The sequence below is a fragment of the Ochotona princeps genome, chromosome 2 (genome assembly GCF_030435755.1).
Source record: "Ochotona princeps isolate mOchPri1 chromosome 2, mOchPri1.hap1, whole genome shotgun sequence".
Lineage (NCBI taxonomy): Eukaryota > Metazoa > Chordata > Mammalia > Lagomorpha > Ochotonidae > Ochotona > Ochotona princeps.
The window spans coordinates 115,071,681-115,090,373 of record NC_080833.1 but is presented as its reverse complement, the minus strand read 5'-3'; the positions used below and the strand labels follow the sequence as shown (position 1 = coordinate 115,090,373).

The window sequence follows — 18,693 nt, the reverse complement described above, 5'->3', positions numbered from 1 at the left end:
AGCGACTGGTTGTTGTGCAGCTGCGGGTACTGGCGGGTCCACACACAGGGACAGGACTCTGGCCGGAGTGGTTGGGCCTACTGGGGAGTTGTTAGGAAGGGGAGGATCTTGCTCAGTTGGGTTAAGGAAGACTGGAGAAAGAAAATTTTCGCTGAACGTCGTGGTGTGTGTGCCAATCTGGCAGCCAAAATTTAAGTCTGTCAGGAGTGGGATTCGAACCCACGCCTCCAGGGGAGACTGCGACCTGAACGCAGCGCCTTAGACCGCTCGGCCATCCTGACACCTGCCGGAAAGGATGGTGAAGTGTTCTAGTATAATTCTAACAAGCCAAGGCTGCAGCCCCTTCACACCACGTCCTGTGGCGTCGCCAAACCGCAGCTGTGGCCGGTACCCAGTTTCGCCACATTGCCGCTGTCCTCACTCTAGGGGTGACTGTTCCCGCCTGTCAGGCAGGAAACTGAGGTAGGTAGGACTCCGACGCAGAGGCGGCCCTGGGCGATCTCTGGCACAGACGCAGAGCACCAGGAGGCGTCCGGTCTGCAGAGCCGGGTCCTGCGCGGGCGCCAGACCGGCTCCCTCTTCCAGTGGCTGTGGCTGCGACCTCCGTGAGACCCACAGGTCTGAGTCTGAGCAGAAGCGGGTGACTGAAGGATCCTGTGCGTGCGGTCTGTCTCCTGCGGCTTCGGTGGCCCAGATGAAGGAGGACACGTGCCTGCGGACATGTGTCCAGCACACACGGCCCAGGAGCAGCAAGATGGCTTGAGATCGGGTCTGTGGATCCACTGTAAGTCCAACAGCCGTGCCACTATTACCTGTAGTGTATGCAGGATGCCTGCCGCAGGGGATACAAGCGGCGGAGGCGGGACGCCGTGCCATAGTAGGTAAAGCCAGCGCCCAGCATCTCCTGTGGACACCTGTCTAACCCCAGCTACTCCACTTCCGTCCCGCTCCCTGCTAATGTGCCTGGGAATAAAACAGCAGAGGATATCCCAAGCTCTTGGACACCTGCACGCATGTGGGAGACTCAGGAGAAACTACTGACCTGAGAGTGGCTGTGCCCATCTGGGGAGAAAACCAGCAGATGGAAGATCTCTCTGTCTCTGTCCTGCTCTGTCTCTTCTCCTCTCTCTGTAATTCTACCTTTCAAATAAATAAGTAAATCCTTAAGCTAAAATTTGAAAAAAAGATGCCATAGGCATAGCTGAACAAGAGTGCCTTTTGTTTGCTTGCCTGCAGCCAGGAACATAAAGCAGCATGAGTCTGCCAACGGCTGCCCAGGTGTTCTTTGGCTTCTGGAAGCTGAGCTCCTGTGTTTACTTGATGTCTCCCCAGCACTTGCCTTAGGCCAGGGTGGAGTCCCCACCCTCCTGCCTGAAGGCAGGAATCTGGGGTGGCCAGCTGTCAGCATGGGGTGCTCTGTGGTTACAGCTTTGTGTACCTGGTGGGCCACAGCAGATGACTCACCCACTGCATACGTTGGGAGACACAGCAGAAAAGACAGGCGCCTGGTGGAGGCAGGGGCTGCATTGGTGGGTGGGTGGGTGGAATTCTCACTGCCTCGCAAAAGAAACCAGCTTATTTGCAGATACCAGAGTGCAGGAGTTGCAGTGTGCGTGGTGGAAGGCTCCAGAAGACACCACTGGTACCCTGGAAACTGAAGTCTCAGCCCTCTGAGTTCCACCCAGAGTCTTGACTCCCCCAAGCTGATCCTGGGGCTTCAGTGGCTGAATCCCCCAATGTCAAGGACAGGGCTGAGCCTCTGATCCTGCTCCAGGCTGGTTCAGGGAGCACCTGAATGATACAGACTAACAGAGGGTTTCTCAAGGCAGCTTGCAGAACCCCCTCAAGTGGTGGAGCACCCGAAGTTCCACCTGTGCACTCACCTGCTGCCCCAATTATGGGATGTAGGCGTGGACAGGCTCTTGCTGTTGGGACTACAAATGGAAAAATTGGAGGCCCTGACTCTACCCAGACCACAGTCACACAGCAGGAAATCACTCCTTTGTAGACTGGATTATGACAGAAGCATGTGTGGTATGACCTAATTCTGGAACTTTCCTGGAGCCATCAGGAGGTGGCAGTCATTTACTGAACTGCAGGAAGTGTTGCAAGAGTTGGGCATGTGAAGGGCTGGATGCCATGCCTCGCCGGCCAGATGGAGACGTTTTCACTGCAGGGATGCAGGTTCTCGTGCTGCAGTCTGCACCCTCTGCGCTGGTTGGCCATCCCTGGACATGGGACAACTTGTCAATGTGGTTACCCATACCATTGCCAATTTGGGGGTGCGGGATCAGGTAGAAACAATGTGCACACAGAAGAGAGTGCAGGCCACAAATAAGGTTGTTTGAATCCAGATGTCTGGCAGTGGAAACAGACAGGGAAATATTACTTGGAAAGGTTGATTAGATATCACTAGCATTGTGACTGCAATTAAAAACCAGAGAGGAGCCCATGCAGTGGCTCAATGAGCTAATCCATCTTACAGTACCAGCACCTCATTCCCCAGTAGCTGCTCTATTTCTGATCCATCTCTCTGCTTTAGTATTGAGAAGACAGCAGAGGATGGCTCAACCCTTTGGCCACCTACAACCACAGGGAAGACCCAGAAGAAGCTCCTTGCTCCTGACTTCAGATCGGTTAAGCTCTGGCTGTTGCTGTCATTTGAGGAGTGAATCCGTAGATGGAAGATTCTTTCACTCACTCACTTTCTTTCTCTGTTGCTCCTTCTCTCTGTAACTCTGCCTTCCCAATAAAGATAAATAAACATTAAAAAAACCTGTGAAAGTGCAAATTAATACAGTTGAAATGGCAAGCACTAAGGAGGTTTCTCCAAAATTAAAAAGTAGATCTGCCATGTGGACCAGCTTTCTCTCCTCTTTGTATTTTCCTAAAGAAATGACTTCAGCATATAAGGAGAAACCTATATGCCCAAGCTTACTGTATCAGTGCTCACAGTAGCCAAGATCTGAAATTCACCTAGATGTCCATCAATAAACGAATAAAGGAAATATGGTACATGTACATAAGAGAATATTACGTAGTCATAAAAAAGGAAATCAGGCCCAGTGCAGTAGCTTAATGGCTGGAGTCCTCACCTTGCATACGCCAGGATCCCCTGTGGGCACTGGTTCGTATCCTGGCTGCTCTACTTCCCTTCCAGCTCCCTGCTTGCGATCTGGAAAAGCAGTGGGGGACGGTCCAATAACTTGGGACCCTGCAGTCACATGGGAGACCTAGGAGAAACTCCAGGCTCCTAGCTTTGGATCAGCTCAGCTCTGGCTACTGTGGCCACTTGGGGAGTGAGCCAGCAGATGAAAAATATTTCTCTCTGTATCTCCTTCTCTCTGTCAATCTGACTTTCCAATAAAATAAATAAATCTTTTTTAAAAAATGAAATCCTGGCATTTGCATCAAGATAGTTGGAAATGGAGATCATTCTGTTAAGTGAAATAAGCCAAACGCAAAAGCAAGTGCCACAAAATTCTCTCATTTGTGGCCAATTTTATTGAAAGTGTATCTGAACATAGACTAGTGATTACTAGAGGATGAGAAGGGAAGGGGGACGTAATCATATAGAAGTAATACATTCCAATGTTCCACTGCAGAGTGGGGAGCGTGTGGCCACAGCACTGCATGCGTATAGCACACAGGCCTGCAAGAGGGAGCTAGCAGGCTTCCACACAGACAAGGAAATGCAAATGTAATTGCCTTATTCCATTCATTCACATCGGGTACAACAAGGTGTGTTGAAACATCGTACGATGCTGCATAAAAGTACAAATACTGTCTGTTAATCAAAAATGCCCATAAAAATATTAGTATGACAATATAAAAGGAAGAGAGGGTAGCATCTATTCACCCAGCTCACTTGTCCTTTTCTTGGCATCATGCATTCTTTCTCCCCCTGGGGTGATCCTTGCATTGACAGTAACAGGCAGTGCACACTGGTGTTTATCACTGCTGTGGTCTTTCTTTCTGCTCTTTTGAGCTGGGCATGGTGCCTTAGTGTGTGCTTCCCTGCCGTTCGGATGGTGGAGTCCGTAGTGCTCAGTTCCCCTTACCCTTTGAAGGTTCTGCAGCTACGCTTTCTTCTATTTTCTTGCAGTTAGTTGGTCATGATGAAGCCAGTAATGAACTTTACTCTGAATCCAAGGCTTTCTCTGGAAAGAAGATTAAGGGGGTTGGAGAGGATGAGGAGGAATCTCCCAATTTGGTGGTGCCAGGATTTTCATAAAGGCTTCTTGAATCTGCACTCACAGTAAACTTCACCAGTAAGTCTGCCAGAATGCTGGCGTCTTCCAGCTGGTGTGCTTGATCACCAGGTCAGGGAGTGGCTTTCCATTATTTCTTGTTTTATGAAGATCTAGTCTTGGAAATGGGGTCAACAAAGTGTGGCTATCTCAAAAGACTGACCATATTTTATGTGCTGTCCTGTTTTCTCTTGCTAAGTTAGTATCCTTGATGGTCAGGAACCTTTGAATGCCTCATAGGAGGCACTAGTCAAATGGTCCAAACTTTAGGGAACATTAAAGGGCTAACTACTTGGAGAAAATCAAAGGACAAGAGGAGATTACATTCATTAATAACATGGATTTTATTGATTAAAAATAATTGGCAGGGGCCCGGGCCAATAGCGTAGTGATTAAAGTCCTCTCCTTGCACGGGCCGGGATCCCATGTGGGCACCGGTCCTGATCCCGGCGGCCCCATTTCCTATCCAGCTCCCTGCTTGTGGCCTTGGAAGATAGTCGAGGACAGCCCAAAGCTTTGGGACTCTGCACCCACGTGGGAGACCTGGAAGAGCTTCTGGCTCCCAGCTTCAGATTGGTTCAGCTCCAGCTGTTGTGGCCACTTGGGGAGTGAATCAATGGATGGAAGATGTTCCTTTTTCTCTCTCCTCCTCTCTGAATATCTGCCTTTACAGAATAAATAAATGAATAAATAAATAAATGATTGGCCGGTAAACAGTTTGATGTTTCAGTGTAGCACCAACTATAACAGAACTAGAGATAAAGCTGTGATTTTCTGGTGGAGAGTCACTGCCCATTCAGGTTATTTTAGAATGTCTGTGGCAAGTGGGGAAAGACAGATTGGGGGCTGGCATATTCAACCAGCTCTGTTTCTTGGATCCTCGGATGTTGTTCTGCCTTCCACGGGATATTTAGCACTCTTCCTGCTCTAATCTGTAGGTTCCTATTAAGGGAGAGTTTCCCAGCTCATTGTCCTACTTTCCCTACCTATTTTAAAAAGCCACTGACAATTTGCATTTACAATGCAGACATAAAAATGTGAGAACCCAAGAATGTGCCAGAGTAAAGACATCAAGCCTGACCCAGCATGCAAGGATCCCAAATTCGTATCAGCAATTATTTTCCCCACTCTCACTCACGGCACTCCACTCTCACACCATTTTCCATTTCCTCAAGTCAGTGGTGAACTTGGTTTTACTCTAAACCTCGATTTTGAGAGAAAGAGGCAGTCATTTTGCATCACTAAGGAATTGGGAAGAAAGCAAGCAGACTTGCCAAGTCATGCAGTGTGGGTGGTTTGAAATTCTGGGTTTTAGAGTTTATGTAAGTCACATGTAGAGTTTCAGCTTCAGGGTGAGGAGAACCAAATCCCTGCAGCAAGAATGTTAGTTTCAGTAAAAGCCTACAAACATGATCTGTAAGGATTAGCCATGTGAGCTGGCTTTCTGGTGCAATCAGCATGTTTGGATGTTTCCTGGAAAGTGGATGGTTCAAGTCCACCCAGGGAATCCTGCATCCTCATCAATGAGGATACCCTGTGTTATCTCCCGACCTGCTACTGCACATCTAGCTGTCATGGGGGCAGAGGGGGAGGTCACTGGGGCACGTGTACTTGTCTCCCCCAAAGCAAGAGTCCATTGTGCGTCTTTCCAGTGGGCCTTTGCAGGTGACATTGGCACTGCAGAAAACAGCTGTAGACTTTTCCTCACTCACTTCTCACAACAGTTACTACACAGCTACAGAAACCCAAAGACATCTGCACCATTTGAAAGGGTTGTAAGGACAGCAAAAACTCCATCTCTATCCCTATAGGATCTTGCCTGGACCTGAGAATGAAACGGATGTAAAAGAGGTTAGTAAGAGAAGAATATGCAGAGTTCTTTCAGACAATTTTTAAGTGGTACACAAGCTTTCATACGGAAATAAAAGACACAAAGAAGCAGTTACCACTAACTTCTAAGCTGGATTGGAGTTAGAAAGGTCCCGGCGACGCATGTGGGAGACTTGAACTGAGTTCCAGGTTCCTGGGATCAAAGTGGTTCAGGTTCGACAATCGTCGGCATTTAAGGGAATGGATCGCCCAATGGGAGATCTCTGTCTCTACCTCTCTCTGTTTCTGTTTCTCTCCATTCAAATCTGCCTTCCAAAATAAGATGATAGGTATTTAAATATTTGAAAATAACGTCATTGTAACAAGATCAGTACTGGATGCCTGATCTTTCACACCAGTACCTCAGCTCCTGCTATAAAGAAACAGCAGGGAGCTCAGTGGATTTTGTTTGTTTGTTTGTTTGTTTTGTGCCTGCTGGTTTTCAAGAAATCAATGTACTAGAGTGGTGTATTTTGTAACTTGTCCGAAGGCCGATGTTCCATGTATTACGGTGTTGTGATCTATCCAGCTTCTCATTGCAGCTGGACACGATCTTTCTTTCAACTTTCCTACCACTAACGCTTCCTGACACCCCGAACTTATGCACAGTCACTACACCCAACACCATTCACATGGATTCAAGTATTCTGCGGGTAGGCACAAACCTTTCTAAGATGCACTGAGATCACTTCTATCACTTTCTCCAGAAGGTATGGCCTGCAGCAGGTGCTTGGCAGTCCCTGGTGGTCTAGTGGCTAGGATTCGGCGCTTTCACCGCCGCGGCCCGGGTTCGATTCCCGGTCAGGGAATGTGTTTTTCTTAGTTCCAAGTAGCAAAGGTTGGATGCTTTAAAAATGTATCCCAGGCCATCCTGAAGTAACGGGAGTCCCAGACTGTTGCCCCCTGTAAGAGATTAGTAATGCATTTTCTAGGTCACATTACAAATAAAGCAACTGCTCATTATCTTTTAGAGATGGGTTCTCAGTTTTGCAAAACACCAGGTTAAGAGTGGTTCTCTCTCCACAGAATGGAAGGGAAAATATTTCCCTCTCTCTCACCTCTTTCCTCTGACAGACTCCATCCCCGAACGTGACCCATATGAATCTGTGAGCTCACCTTTTAAGTAACCTATAAAAATAAAGAAGAACTGAAACATTTGCCCCACCCACATTCTTCCATATCTCAATCCTTCCCACCCTATTCAGAGCCCCCAGGGGTATGTATCCCTCTCAAACTATGTAAACAATATTAAAAACAAAATTTTTAAAAGTAAAAAAAAAAAAGAATTTCCTTTTTAAGTCAAACTAAATAAATTAGGAGAAAGAGAATAAAGGGGCAGGTGTTGTGGCACAGTGAGTAAAACCCCTGCCTGCTATGCCAGCATCCCACATGAGTGACCTTGGAGTCCTGGCTGCTCCACTTCTAATCCAGATCCCTGCTAATGTGATTAGGAAAGCAACAGTGCTCCACAGGGGAGATAGCCCAAGTGCTTCCACAGGGGAGACCCAGAAGTTCCTGGCTTCAGCCTGGCTGTTGCATCTTTTTGGGAAGTGAACCGGCAAGTGAAAGATGTTTCTCAGTCTCTCTCTCTCTCTCTGTAATTTGCTTTCAAAATTCCATCAGTAAATCTTTTTTTTTAAATGCAAGAAAGAGTCATGTTATCATTACTCATTACGGAAGTGAAAGTTAATTCCACAAAATAATTCCTTAGTACACACCAAGGTGTCCGTAATAAATCCATAGTCAGACAGTGTTGGTAAGGATAGAGGACTTTCCCAGTCCCCTAGCAGGAATGTAGTTGGTGCATCCATACTGAAGAACACTTGGACAACCCTTCAAAATATTACATGGAGTGACCACAAACTGGCAAATTCACTTCTGGAATGTGTATACCTAACAGAAATGGAAGCATATGTCCATGCAAGAATTTGTATGCTAATACTATCACAGCATGACTCATGATAACTAGACTATGAAAACAACCTGAATTATTTATTGGCTGGTGGCTAAATAAAATGTGGCATATGCTCCCAGGGAGTAGTGTTCGTCTACAAAGAGGCATGAAGTACTGATGTATATGTGAAAGAAGATTGTGTGGTTCCATTGATATGGAGTGTTCAGATAGGCATTCTCTAATGATAGAAAGTAAATCTAGAAGCCATTTTCACAGGCACTGTTGGACTGAAGGGAGGAGAGCTGAGCTGCACTAAGCTGGGAACAAAAGCACTTCTAGCTTAGAGCACTGCACAGGCTCCTCAGGAAAAACAAAACAAAACAAAGCAAAGCAAAACAAAACAAAACAAAAACAGTTCCATGGTGGCACTCTACATCCTCTGTCCAGGGTAACTCCAGGTGGCACTCAAGTTTAACGGCAAGCATGTGTAGATAAGATCAGCGCCACCGACCCCAGTTATTTGGGACAACTGGCATCTTCCTAATCTGGGATACTGATTGAACATAAAAATTAACTTGTAGATCTGTAGGTAATACATCTCAGAAACCTACATTAAGGAGAAGAATCTGCTAACCAGAATAGCAATGTCAAAAGTTAAAAGACGAGACAGAGGCACAATGAATGTTACAAGACTTCGTGGTAAAGGAGCAAAATCCTCTACCATCCTCAGAGTTAACAGATGAAGACATTGCGAAAAAGAGGGACACAGGATTCAGAAAACTCATTATAAAGCTTCTGACCAATGATAAGAAGCACATAATACAGGAGTTCAAGGAATTTAAGAAATATGTCACACAGGGAATGAATCAAATGAAAGCTGACATGTCAAAAGTTAGGCATACAGTCAGGCAAAAGCAAAGTGGAGAGTCTCAAAAATAGACTGAATGAAGCAGGAGAAAGAATATCAGAATTGGAAGATAATTCCTGTCACCAGGACAAAATAAACAAAAAGCTGGAAGCAGAGCTAGGCCAAGCTACAAAAAAGTAGTATCTAAGAATTAAAAGAATGACTAAAAAGCCCAACATAAGAATTATGGGAGGGAGGGCTGCGGGAGAGGACGTCTAGCTCGGATCCCGAACCCAGTCCGCCATGTGCCCATGGCTCATGGCGGGCTGGGCCCGGACATGCCTGGGTGCGGCCTGCTTCCTTCTGGGGTGAGTACGCCGAGGGGGGAGGCCTCCGTGACTGGGCATGTCCGGGACCCACCCAACACCCTCATTGGGTGGTGGGTGAACGGGATTGGGGAGGGGCGCAACCTCGGGCCTGCAGGATTTAACCTCCGGCTGCCAGAGGCGAGCCGAGGGCTGCGGGAGAGGACGTCTAGCTCGGATCCCGAACCCAGTCCGCCATGTGCCCATGGCTCATGGCGGGCTGGGCCCGGACATGCCTGGGTGCGGCCTGCTTCCTTCTGGGGTGAGTACGCCGAGGGGGGAGGCCTCCGTGACTGGGCATGTCCGGGACCCACCCAACACCCTCATTGGGTGGTGGGTGAACGGGATTGGGGAGGGGCGCAACCTCGGGCCTGCAGGATTTAACCTCCGGCTGCCAGAGGCGAGCCGAGGGCTGCGGGAGAGGACGTCTAGCTCGGATCCCGAACCCAGTCCGCCATGTGCCCATGGCTCATGGCGGGCTGGGCCCGTGCGGCCAATGCACCATTTGGCGCCAGGCTGAGCCTGCTGGCCGCCCGGCCGGGGAGCTCTGGGGTATTGGACATCTGAATCGCTGCTGAGATAGCTCTAGAGTGACCCCACTGTTTCTGGGATCTGAGTCAATCCTAAAGATTCCCAATGCCAGTAACTCTTCCTTTGAAGAACTTCCAATCCCTTAATAATGCTGAGCTTTGAACACCTATCAAGTAAAAGATAAGCTCCGGCTTGTGTAGCAGGCTGGCACCTAATGGTCCTCGGAGCAACCACGTGCAGGTGCGTGATTTACAGCTAGGAACGGTCCCAATCTGGGATGCCACAGCTGGGATGAGGTTCCCACCAAGGGGTGTATGTGCTGGAATGGGGGCTGCGTTCTATCTAGGAAACAGTTGCAGTCACCCGAGGCACTAGTGTGGGCTGGGATTGGATGCACCAGGCCGGCTCAGATCCCAGCACCATCTGGTGTTATGGAGAAACAGGGTAGATGTGGGACTGACTAGGCTGGGTCTCAATCCCCTTCTGAGCCATGTGTGAGCTGTATGTGGGTATGGACGAGCCATGGCTGGGCTGAAACATCCAACAACAAGAGTCAGAATGGGGTGAAAGCCAGCCAGGAAAAGCCACTGTTCCTGCTAGGACAGGAGGTGAACTGAGTAGGGTTGGCTCAAGAACCCCCTGGAAAGCGCAAAATCTGGCATAGGGAGGGGTTCTGATGGAGGAGCCTGGGCAACTCCTCTGGCAGGACACAGTCCCTGCAGGTAAGCGCGAGAAGCATGATTGGAAACAGCCCAGAATAGGCCATGGAAAGTTTCCCACTGGCATGCATTCGGCATGGGTCAGGAGCAGGCCAGGCTGAATCAGTTCATGTCATCCTCTGGCAAATCCGATCACCAGAACAGAGTGTGGAATGGGCCGGGTTTGGTTGTGACAAAACCAGTACACATTCTGGAACGCCAGGGCGTGGTTGCCTGTACTGGATATGAATGCAGCACCCATCCAGCACACGTGAGATCCAGGAAGGGAGGGGCAGAGCTGGCGGGGGGGTTAAGGGGCTGGTCCCCTCGCTGGACAACCACTCCCACTGGAGAGTGTTGGCTGGGATAGAGACAGACACGACTAAGCAAGGCTACAACACCTGTGCGCTGCATGTGGACAAGATCAGGGCCACAGCATCAGCTGGCAGAAGCTGGCACTGGGGACTAATTCTGTCGAGTCAAATCACAGGACCACCTAAAGAGTGCATAAACCGGGACAGAGAGACCTGGGAGGGAAAAAGTGGGTTCCCCCCTCTTGGGTCACTAGTCCCGTGGGAGGGCATGAAAACTAGGACGGGGGCTGGGATGGCTAGACAGAGGCACTCAACAACATCTGTGAGGGCTGGATGGTTGAGTCGATTAGATAGAACTAAGCTTTAATACCCATTGACAAGTACCAGAGCCAAATGGGATGGGGGACAGACTGGTCTTCTGCTACACAAATTGGCAAACCAGGGTAGGGGGCAGGCTTGGTGGGGGTTATTGTGGGTCACCCCGACTAGGCTGCAGCTCCCACTGGTTGATGTAAGGGCCGAACCAGACTGGACTGCAACACCCATTGGTTCCAGTGCAACTCGGGACTGAAAACAGAACCAACACAGCAATTGCAACCACCAGCTGATCAGGGTGATGGACTGTGCCGGGCCCTGTGCTTGCTAGAACATACAAGAATCTGGTCTGGGAATACCTCAAAGTATCTTTGGAGATCTCCCCACTTGAACTGCTGGACTCAGAATTCTAACCAAGAAAAGACAGAAGACAGAATAGGACAATCATTCATCTCAGCTACATGTTGGCAGCGAAATATGGGACAAATGGAGACTTCATGATGGACCATATCAATCAGTGGACCACCTCATCGAGCGAAACTGGCAGTGACTCATAACTGGAGAACTATTAACTCCACTTGAGCACATATCTCAGAGCATGCCCCACATCCGGGACTTGGGGTGGGCGGGAAACCGGGTGGGGCTTCTCCCTCAATATCCCCTTTTACCTCAGATACATGATGGAAACAATATGGACATAATAGCATTGCCCACCTCCCTATCCCCCTGAACCTTTTTTTTTTTTTTCTTCTCTTTCTTGATTTTCCTTCAACTATAGTTAACTATGTAAAGATTGTCAACAACAATACAATAAAATGGATTATAAAAAAAAAAAAAAAAAGAATTATGGGAGTTCCAGAAGGCACAAAAAGAGAAGCTGGGATTAAAGGTGTATTTAATGAAATAATAAACAAAAACTTTCTTAATCTGAAGAAAGAATTATAAAACAATATACAGGAGGGTCACAGAACTCCCAAGAGTTAATCAAAAACAAACCTCACCAAAACACATGATAATAAAGCTCTCAAACTTTCTTCAGTTGAACATAAGGTAAAATCCTTAAATGTGCATGTGCAAAAAGAATCAAGTGACCTATAGAGGAACCTCAATCAAAATCACAGCTAACCTCTCAGATGAAACACTACAGGCCAGGAAAGAATGATGTGACATATTCTACAGTCTAAAGGAAAAAATTTTCAGCCCAGAATGATGTATCCTGAAAATCTCTCCTTTGTCTTTGAAAATGAAACAAAATTCTTCCACAATAAAGAAAAACTCCAAGAATTCACCTCTTGGAAACCTGTCCTATAAATAATACTCAAAGATGTTCTTGTGAAAGAGAAAAGGAATAGCAACTACCAAAACCAAAGGCAAATGTGGAAAATATCCCACTAAAAGGCTAACAGAAGACTAAATCAAAGAACGATCCATTGCTGAAATGATAGAACATTGAATGTAAATGGATTAAACTCATCAATCAAATGCCATAGATTAGAGGACTGGATCAAAAAACAAAACATCTATCTGCTGCTCACAGGAGACACAGCTCACCAACAAAGATCAAAGGAAACTGAAAGTGAAAGGATGGAAAAAGATATCCCAAGCAAATGGTAAGGAAAAACATGTGGGTGTAGCCACTCTTATATCAGATGATATAGACTTTGATGTGAAAAACACTAAAAAGAAATAAAGGATACCATATAATGATCAAAGGATTCATTTAACAAGAAGAGCTCACCATTATAAATGTATGTGCACCAAATGCCAAGGCATCCAGCTATGTGAAACAAATATTAATGGGTTTAAAGGGAGAAATAGACTCCAATAGATCATAGTGGGGGAACTTAATACCCCATTAACATCAGTGGACAGATCAAAGAGACAGAAACTCAGCAAAGAAACAGCAGAACTCACCCAAACTCTGGAGCAAATCGACTTAGCTGACATCTATTGAACCTTTCATCCTACAGACAGAGAAAATGCTTCTTTTTTTTATCAGTACATGGAATCTTCTCCAGAATTGACCATGGTATAGGCCACAAAACAAGCCTCAGCAAATTTTAAAAAATCGAAATTATACCATGCATCTTCTCAAACCATCATGGAGTGAAGCTAGAGACCAAGAAGTCAAAACACCCAAGAAGACTTGCAAACACATGAAGACTGAATAATATGTTACTAAATGAGCAATGGGTTAGAGAGGAAATCAAAGGGGAAAATAAAAAATTGCTTGAAACAAATGAAGGCATCAACATATCAAAACTTATGGAACACAATCAAGCTGGTGCTAACAGGAAAGTTCATTTCAACCAGTGCTTATGTCAAGAAACTAGAAAAGCATCAAGTAAATCAGCTAACCTTACAGTTGAAGGAACTAGAAACACAACAACAAAGCAATCCCAAGATTAGTAGGAAAAAAGAAATTATCAAAATAAGGGAGGAAATAAACCAAATAGAGACCAAAAGAACTGTACATAAGATCAATGAATCAAACAGCTGGTTCTTGGAGAAAATTAACAAAATAGAATATCCACTAGCTAAACTAATCAAAAAAGGAGGGCAAAAATACACATCAATAGCAACAGAGAAAAGAAAGGAGATACAACAACTGATACCTCAGTCATACAGAGTATTATGAACAAGCAGCTATAATCAGAAGACATAGAAGAGATGGATAGATTTTTGGACACATCCAATCCACCAAAATTGAATCAAGAAGAAATTAATAATCTATTTTTTTTAATGGGCTTCTCTGATACATTTAATTCTATTTTCAACTACCTGGCAAAATGTTTCTTTTTTTTTTCTTTTTGACATTTCTATTTTTTTTATTATTATTAATTACATTACATTATGTGACACAGTTTCATAGGCTCTGGGATTCCCCCAACCCCTCCCCGTACCCTTCTCCCATGGTGGATTCCTCTACCTGCAATTAACAATCTAAATAGACCTAGAAAGTGGGCTGAAATTAAATCAGCGATTAAAGGCCTCCCAACCAAGGAAAGTCCTGGACCAGATGACTTCACTGCTGAATTCTACCAAATGTTTCAACAGGAACTTACCACAATTCTCCACAACAAAGGGAAGTAATCCTTCCAAACTCTCTATAAAGCCAATATCACCTTAATACCTAAGCCAGATAGATAAACAACAGGAATAGAAAACTACAGACTGATATCCTTGATGAACACAGACACAAAGAGCCTGAACAAAATACTAGCCAACAGGATCCAATAGTACATCAGGCAGATCATTCATCCGGACTAAGTGGGATTCATCCCAGGCATGCAGGGATGGCTCAACATTCGCAAATCAGTGTGATACATCACATCAATAAAATGAAAAATAAAAATCATATGATCAACTCAATAAATGCAGAGAAGGCATTTGATAAAATCCAACACCACTTCGTGCTGAAACCCCCCCCCAAAAAAAGCAAGATAGGCATAGAAGGAACACTCTACAACACAATCAAAAGCCATATACAAAAACCCCAATGCCAGCATCAGAATAAATGGGGAAAGATTGGAAATCTTTCCACTAAAATCTGTAACTAGACAGGGGTGTCCACTGTCACTTCTACTCTTCAACATAGTGTGGGAAGTCCTTGCCAGAGCTATTAGGCAAGAAAAACAAATAAAAGGAATCCAAATTGGAAACGAAAAATTGGAAACGCAGAACTGAAATTATCTTTATTTGCAGATGACATGATTCTTTCCATAGGAGAACAAAAAAAACTCAGTCAAGAGACTACTGAAACTAATAAGAGACATTGGAAGGGTAGCAGGATACAAAATTAATCAACACAAATCTATGACACTAATGTACACAAATAATTCCATGGCTGACAAGGAAATTGTAAGTATTGTCCACTTTAAAATAGCGGAGAGGAATTTTAAATACCTAGGAATTAAGTTAACTAAATATGTGGAAGACCTCTATGATGAAAACTATTAACTATTATCTGAATCCATGTCTGAACATGGATTGTGGTGGTGTTAGCACAATGCTATGAGTATGCTGAAATCCTTTGGATGGTACACTATAAATGGGCAGGTTGTATGGTTTGTGAATTTTATTTCAATAAAGCTATTAGCAAGTGGGGGAGGAAAGCAGTAAACTGAATGGACTCCCTTGTTAGGGTACTTGGGCCAACTGGCAGCAGCTGCCAGTGAAAACAGCTGCATGGATCTGGTCAAACCACCTGGAAGACCTATTTTCTCTGGAATTAATGGAACTGCTCTTGGTGTGTCAATCAATGCAGAGAAAACAACAGGTGTTAAAACTGTGCCTGTGGCAATCAAATTTTTCTACATTTAGATGCTTTTGTTTAATATAAGAATACATATATTGATGTATTGAAAAAAACCGTACAGGGCCCGACGCCGGGGCCTAGCGGCTAGAGTCCTTGCCTTGAGCGCGCCGGGATCCCATATGAGCACCGATTCTAATCCCGGCAGCCCCACTTTCCATCCAGCTCCCTGCTTGTGGCCTGGGAAACCAGTCGTGGAGGACGGCCCAAAGCCTTGGGACTCTGCACCCACGTGGGAGGGAGACCCGGAAGAGCTCCTGGCTCCTGGCTTCAAATTGGCTCAGCTCCAGCCGCTCCAGCCGCTGCGGTCACTTGGGGAGTGAACAGAAGATTTTTCTCTCTGTCTCTCCTCCTCTCTGTATATCCATCTTTCAATAAAAACAAATCTTTAAAAAAAAAAGAAAAGAAAAACCGTACATTAATCATTCTCATCGGAGTGTTCCAAATTTTCAACTCCACAGTAGGGTTTCTGTGTATCAATCACTGACGACTTAGAGGAGTATCGTGAGCTTTGGCTAAAGTTAGAGACACGTAACCACTTCCAGAAAAGAAGTAAGGCGGATTTCCTGACCGGAAACTGAACCCGGGCCACGGTGGTAGAAGCACTAAATCCTAGCCACCAGATCACCAGGGAGACATGCCCTACTACTTTAGTCAGAGAAGAAACATTGTTACGCCCTCTCCTTGTCACCCATTTGTATCTAGTATTGTGCTGCCTGGTCAGTCTGCTGTGGGACTTTGGAGAGACTCAAGGTGAGCATGGGGCTTCAAGGTGGCATAAAGCTGATCTTACAGCCCCAGAAGCCTCGTTTCTGGGGAACAGAGCTTCTTCCCTGGGTGAAAAACAAGCAAGCATCCCACGAAACACAAAGGACCGAAGAATCTATCATGTCGTGTCTTCTAGTACTTTCTCTGTTAGCCTCCTCTATTTATGATGGGAATGGGGACCATGCGAGGATTAGCAGGGCAAGAAAGTGATGACCGAATGTGTGGTCATATAGTCAAATAAAAACAGTTGAATTCAGCATTATCTGTGATTCTAGTGAGGGCCAAAATCCACACACCTGTGAGAGCCATGAATTAGGGCACAGGGATCACACTGCCGAGCAAAAGCAAACCCGAACTTCAGTGGAGAAAGACTCCTCAAAAAGACTGTCTCCCAGATGGGGAATGTTCCGGTTTCAGAATCTGCACGAGTCTCTAGAGTTAATGGAAATAAACATTTCTTTGATAGGGAGGGATAACGCAGGGCTTGGTAGGGGAAGTGTTCGGTCCAAAAGATCCCTGAACCAGGGACAGACAGGTTCCACATGCAACAATGTAAAAGCAAAGAAACTTTATTGCTAGCTTGAGCTAGGGTCCATGTCTCATCCATCGCAGTGGAGTCTTGACAGGACCCCGCTTGTCTCTTACGAACGTCTTCTATCCTCTCTTAGTCACGTACAACACGTCTCTAGCAAGCTGTGCAGTCTTTATCTTGGTGACGTATGTCTCGCACCGGTGTAGGCCACATTCCCATGCAACCTGTACCAGTTCAGTCCACATGCCACTTGCGGATGTGCGGATGCTCCTGATTGGCCCATCTCCAGGATCGTTGCCTCCTGTCAACTTCATCACTCTGAGGAAAACGAAACTTCGAAGTGAAGTGAGACTGAGGCCTACTCCCCGACCGTAGGCCCATCATGGCATCAGTCCTGTTCTTTATGCAGCAAAGCCAAGCAATGATTACAGAAGCCAAATATAGTGGTTATGCTAACAGTTAAGAAACTCCCTTGTCACTACTGTTGTTAAGAGTAAGTCCCTGCTGCCCAGCCTTGCACCCCCAACTCCACAGAGGTGGGGCAAGCATTTGGAATGAACAGGCCTTTAAACTTGGACCTGCCTCCATGTCTGAGCAAGGGCTAAAATGCAGAACACGCATCCCTTACCCGGGCACTGTAGGATCTGCTGAGCAGACGGAATGCATTTCCTACGAAACTGCCCGAGTCAGGCCTTCCGCTCATTGCACATGCTTGCCACACCTGCCCTTCCAAGTGTCCGTGAAGCTGTTTATCCCTCCCTATCAAAGAAGTGTCTATTTCCATTAGAGAGAAGCCTGATCAAGTAGGGTCAAGATGAGGCATAGAAAAAATGAATGATAGTGAGCACTTGGTCAGTATTTGAACCTGGAATGGCACAATGGTGAAAGCTTGGATAGAATTGTATCCCCAATAAAAAATAAAAACAGGCTTCCATGCTTTCCTCAGAGCAGGGTTATGAAAACTACACGCTCTCTACACTCGGCTACACAGAAGACAGGTGGACTCGTGTTTTTATTCTGTGTAAATCTGCGCCGGTCTCCCTCACGGTGGCGTCGCTCACCGAGGTCCTTCCCGTCCCGGCCGCCCCTGCTCCGTGGTGCGCACTGGCCGCCGCGCCCAAGTGGCCGGAGTGGCCGGAGCCCAGGGTGGCCCACACGCCCGCCAAGCGTTCCTTAGGGAACCGGAGGAGCCCGAAAACTTCACTACGGACTTGACGGAAGTCTGGAGCGCAGGCCTCGGAGCCCTGTCGGAAGGTTCCTGCGGGGGCGCCATCGGATTCGCCCTGTGTGGACGCTGCAGCCCCGGCCGGACCGCTGCTCGCGGACGGCTTCCCGACGCGAGGGGCAATCTAGGGCTGTGGCAAACTCAACCGGGACCTTCTTCACGACCAGGACACAGTACCGAAGCACTACACTTCAAGGGTTACTTATCAAAGCCCTTGTCCCAGCTAGTTTCCGTAGTGTAGTGGTTATCACGTTCGCCTCACACGCGAAAGGTCCCCGGTTCGAAACCGGGCGGAAACAGCAGCTGTTCCGTTTTTTCAAATTTTCTTCCTTCGTTTCCGCCCCCTCCCCCACCCCCGCTTTTTAGAGGAACACTGTTAGAATTACACCAAGATTGCTTCAGATCCTAGGCCCCCGGTTTCGAAATATCTTGAAACAGGACAGGTGCACACGGGGCTGACGGCGGCCCTGACCAGTGTGTGCGACCTTCACCAGTAGCGGCGGCGGTGGCGGCGACCAGAGGTCGCTTCATCTGAGACCAGTGAGAAGCCTCCCCTGGGTACCTGTCGCTCTGCCCCTTCGGTGTCCTTTCTTTCCCCTGATCCGGAAGGCTTTCCTGACACAGTGGGAACTAGAAGCGGTACCAGCGTCAGTGGTCGTGGGTTCCTACTGGGACCAGAACCAAGCTGGCTCAGGGCCAAGTCCTTAACGGCCAGGCCCTTTATTACATCCTGCTCCAGGCTCCGATGTCCTTTCCTGGGACTGCAATGG

The 18,693-nt window shown here is 46.8% G+C and overlaps 3 non-coding genes across 3 annotated transcripts; 2 read left to right on the top strand and 1 right to left on the bottom strand.

Moving 5' to 3' along the window:
* Window positions 1-198: 198 nt before the first annotated feature.
* TRNAL-CAG (transfer RNA leucine (anticodon CAG)) lies at window positions 199-281 on the bottom strand. The gene has a single exon. It is a non-coding gene; the product is annotated as a tRNA-Leu (tRNA).
* Window positions 282-6,856: 6,575 nt separating this feature from the next.
* On the top strand, window positions 6,857-6,928 carry TRNAE-UUC (transfer RNA glutamic acid (anticodon UUC)). The gene has a single exon. It is a non-coding gene; the product is annotated as a tRNA-Glu (tRNA).
* Window positions 6,929-18,149: 11,221 nt separating this feature from the next.
* On the top strand, window positions 18,150-18,222 carry TRNAV-CAC (transfer RNA valine (anticodon CAC)). The gene has a single exon. It is a non-coding gene; the product is annotated as a tRNA-Val (tRNA).
* Window positions 18,223-18,693: the final 471 nt, after the last annotated feature.